This window comes from Gavialis gangeticus, unplaced genomic scaffold, assembly GCF_001723915.1.
Source record: "Gavialis gangeticus isolate Ggan-Ray unplaced genomic scaffold, GavGan_comp1, whole genome shotgun sequence".
In the NCBI taxonomy this organism is placed as follows: Eukaryota; Metazoa; Chordata; order Crocodylia; family Gavialidae; genus Gavialis; species Gavialis gangeticus.
The window spans coordinates 25,722,947-25,727,926 of record NW_017728998.1 but is presented as its reverse complement, the minus strand read 5'-3'; positions in this window follow the sequence as shown (position 1 = coordinate 25,727,926).

Genomic DNA, 4,980 nt, shown 5'->3' with positions numbered 1-4,980 from the left:
GTTGGGAAATTTGACTATGAGTGTTTTCTCTTAGACACAAACATAATGTCATAGCCAAAGCTTTGCAAACTATGCAGCATGAAGGAAGTATTAAGGGCAAGGTTCTCTCTAGCCTTGCGTGGGAACGCTGTGTGGGAGAAGAGGGGAAACAGCTTCTTCCTCTGTCGTTTAGGCAGCCACCAGCTGGATTGCAAACCTTGCGCACCAGGGACTTTTGTACACGCCACAAAATTGGCCTTTAAAGTGACTTAAATGCCCTTTTCCACCACTTTAATGGCATTGCTATTTGTATTTGCATACTCGGTGGCATATTCCGCTTTAATGGTGTTGCTGTTTGCATTCTCAGCGGCATATTTGGCTTTAAATGACTTTGGAACGTAGCAAGATAAAACACCTCCAAGATGTTTTAGTTTGCTACCTAACAAAATGCAACAGTGCACGTGGCACTGGAAGCTGATGTACTCAGAGCTTGGTGGGCTTCCAGCACCCTGTGCACCATCCCCACCACCTTCTCCCACCACTGTGCAACCTGGCAGCAACCCATGCAGGCAGGCTCACCTGAAGGAAAAAAACAAAAGTGGCGAGGAGCCTGAACTTTTTTTTTCTCTCCCAGAGCCTGCCTGCCTGCCTGAGCTGTGTAGGGGCCCAGTGCTTCCCTCCGTGGCTGTGGCACCCCCCCCGGGGCCACCCAGGCTGGGTGCCAGTGGGCAGATGCTGCCTAGGGGCACCACCGCTACTGCAGAGGGAAGCACCAGCCCATTGCAGCCACAGAAGGAAGCACTGGGCCCCTGTGCAGCTCAGGATCTGCTTATCCTGCCGGCAGCTCACCTCCCTTTCCCCCTCCCCCCACTGCCAGAGGGGGCAGGTAAGAATCAGGCCCTCACCCTTGTGTACACACCACAGGGATTTAGTTTGGTTGAATTCTTCCCAAATTGAAATGGTGGAAATGGTAGGTTTTTTAAAACCCACTGTTTCAATTTATGGAGAACTAAACCAAATTAAATCCCTGTGGCGTGTACAAGAATCCCAGGTCAGGGCTGTTCAGTTTCTAAGTAGCTGGGGGCTGAATGTCCCTCGAGCTGCACTGGGAGACACAAACTACATGGGCAGCACCAGTGCGGGCTGTGAATGCCAGATAGCAGCACCAAGATAAGCCATGAGCCTTCTCCCATTGCTGCACTGCATACTCCCCTCCGCCCACCTTCCCCACCATTGCTTCATGTGGGTGTGATCCACCCCGTCTTGCTGCACCATGCTCCTGCACAGCTTTGGACTTGCCCTCAGCTTCCCACACCACGCCTCCCCACCCCCTGGGCAGAGGTAGAAAGCAGCAGCCAGAAGAGCAAGGGGGAGTTCAGAGACTTCAGCAGCTGTTGCATCTGAAGTGAAGTGGGGAGTGGCAACCAGATAGGAGGCCAGGAGTCAAACCTTCTGGCCCACATGCAAACTCCTTCTGGGCCACATGCAAACTCCTTCTGGGCCACATGCACCCCATGGGCCACTAGTCTGACAGCTCTGCTCTAGGTGATGCAGTGACCCTGCTCTTCCCCACAGTGCTTATCTCCTTCCCCCCTAAAGAAGCCTCGAAGAACATGATAAGATGTGTTTAATCTGAAGGGGTGATTATTTGCTTTTAAGTTTGGCCTTCATCTTTGATGTTAAGACTTCTGTGCATATGCAGTTGCTTCCTGCAATGTGCATGCAGTGTGGATTAGTTTAGCTGTTGCGCTTTCCATATGGGTGTCCCCCATAACACAACTGATGTGAATGATCCACAGTGAGGTTTGCAAACTACAACCTCCAGCCAAAATGGAGTGGGATTTCAAGTGGATGAGGGCAGGTTGTGTGCCACAATTTTACTTCTGAAAAATGAGCTCAATGAATAAGCAACCACGTTAGTGTAGCCTGGCAGTGTGATACAATTGCTCACCTTTCCCACTCACAGCATAGCTCATAAAACTGTTTTGCACCATTTATACAGAGACTTTTGTACTTTACGTGATAAGGTGGGAAGAAGTTGTTTCATGAAGACAATAGTGTGGTCTTCTAGGACTTACTAGACTCAGTTTTCCCTTAACATAATTAATATCCCATTAGAAACTCAAAAACTCTGTGTAGCCCCAAATGGAAGCAGAGTAATCAGAAAATGAGACATGGCCTGAATCAGTGCTGTGAGACTCATATTCTGGGCATTCATTTAGAAAATGAATTTTGGGAAAAATCAGAAAGGAGTAATAACTTTAGGCATGACAGCTCATCCTTAATGTCTACACAAACAAAAGATGTGACCTTCAGCAACCTAGAAGGATTGTTATGCAATACAGTGAATTTGTATTTCAGCAATTGTAGTACCATATAATTCACCACACACATCCTTGGTACAATTTTTTGTTGACTAAACTAAAGTGACACTGTGGTTGAATCTGACTCATAATCTCCATAAATTGAAGCTTTTTCTCACATTTATTACCACAGAAGCTAAGAAGGACTTGCCTAGTTTGGTTCTAATGGGCATGTTTTGAATAAATTCTAGCTGGGTTAGTCCTAAACTTTAAGTGAACCCTGCAAAATGTGCTAGTCGCATAACAAACCTGCAGAGCTTCAGTACCTCTCCTGTCCTTAACTTTTCAATGCTGCCAATTGTTGGCACTGGATTTGGACCCAGCCCCTCTACCTTTGTTCCGGGTGAGCATAACACTCAGACTGATCACAACACCCGCCAGTTGATAATAGGCAAATTTATTGATACAGAGTGATAGCAAAAAAGCAACAATACAAAGAATCAAACAATTCTATATCTACCAGTCCTAGGGCTGTCATCAGAGTCAAAGTACATATGGTCCGGATGCAGGCTTCACTCTGAGGCTGTCTCTCTTAAGTGTCAGCAGTCTGGAGGTGGGATGTTGCGGCCCAGAGCTACTCTCCTGTGGGGTGCATGAGACAGGCTGCTGGTATGCCCTCAGTCTATGGCAGCCTCAGAGACCCTTCCTGGGGGACAGGGAAAAGGATGGGGACCCTTCTTAGAGAGAAGAAGGAGGGATGGGAGGGATAAGACAAAGAAACAGGGAGGGACAGCAAGGAGGGACAGGGAAGGGACCCTTTGTTACTCTCAAGTCTCTGCTTTTGTATTCTCCTTCCCCCCTTGATGACTCCTGATGACTCTTCATCCAAGACCACCCCCAGTCGGTTGTCTCCCTGTGGTCACACATCCATGTAACCTTCTGGGCCTTCTCCTAATTTGGTCTGTTCCCCCAAAACTGGGAGTCAGGCCCCCCTCCTTCTCTGGAGCCTTGTAGCTGGTGTCACTTATCTCGTGTTTTAGGACAGTATGGTACATACTTCCTCAGTTCTCAGGCTATGTGCCCTTGTCATGCTAGACAGCCTGTCTGCCTTGAAGGCTGTGATCGTGTGTTATGGCATGTCCCGCTTAATTCTCAGGCTGTGTCCATCCATGGGCCTTGTTGTGCTAGACGACCCACCTGTTTTCTCCCAAGCTCTTTAGGAATCCATTTAATGTCTGCTGCCCATCTTGAACCCTTATAATGCATATATCTATACCTATAAGCCAGTTTCCAAAAAGCAGACCTTCAAATGCCATTTTTAAGCCAACACCAATACTGACAAACTGATTATATGCCACATAAAAACACTGGATTAAATATAATCCTGGTCCTGTACTGCCTTTTGGGAAAGTGAATGTAGCAATAAAGTTCCCAGGAAGAAGAGATGGTGAAGAAACTAGGGAAGTCTACAGATGTAATATAACTTTGGACCTCCCCAAGAGGTATTGATTTTGAAGTCCACAGAGGTGATAACTTTTGCTACTGAGTTTGGTTATGCATGTTTTTATGTGGGCCTCAGAGGCCCTGGCTTTCTTTCAGTAGTTGGTGGACAAGGTGTATTTTACCTTACTGAGCCTGTCTCACCTCATCTCATGATAAGATGGTGAGTTATTCACTCTATCAGACTATCTTAGAGACTGTCACTGCACTCCAGTCATTAGTACAGCAGGGATAAAGGCTTGGTCAACCTGGCCAAGATGGGGTTATCTATGCAGAGAACAAGTACTTTATGTATCCCCAGGAAAAAATGTGTGGCTGAAATCTCTAGCAAGCGAGGTAAGGACTTTGCTAAACTCCCTCTTCCCCACATCATAAGGATGTAGGAATGGAACTCCAGTTCTGTAGCATGCCTGAATATGTACGAATGTATATATTCGTATATTCATATACATTCATATATATTCAGGCATGTTACAGAACTGGCGTTCCATTCCTACGTCTTTGAGGAAGACAAGAAGTGTATTCTGAACCTTGCTTTTGAAGGGGAGAGGGTTGAGGTGGCAGAGACAAATAAATAGGAAAGGGTTAAGGACTTCTTCCCTGTCACATGGGCCCCTACAGCCTGCTTTGGTCAAAGGAATCACTTCACTTCATTTTCTTTATGAGCTTTGTGTTTTTGGATGATGAATGGTGCCTGAAAGAGCCCATGGCAAGCAACTGGCTCTTTCCTGGGTCAATGAAGGAGCCCACCAGAGACTGTAGGGATCCAAGGTTGGAAAGGGTAGAAATTGGGGGTGAAAAGGACAGCTGGAGAGGAAGGTGAAAGTACAATGCTTCACTGTAGCATTTTGCTTCCTTCTTGTAAATTCACCTTCTGCAAAATGGGATACCAGCTGTGCCTACAGGCTGCAGTCCTGGGCATGATCCCACAAGAGACTGGGAATTCACTTCTCCCACACCATTAGGAGAAGAATAATGTGCTCAGTATATAGTTTCATAGTTTCATAGATTTAGGGTCAGAAGGGACCTAGTAGATCTTCTAGCCCGACCCCCCGCCAGGGCGGGAGAACAACAAAACCCCAAAACAAGAAACGGGACTCAAATGAGTCCAGCCAGGTAGGCATCCAGCCTCTTCTTAAAGACCCCCAGGGTAGGGGCCAGCACCACTTCCCTTGGAAGTTGGTTCCAGCTCCTAGCC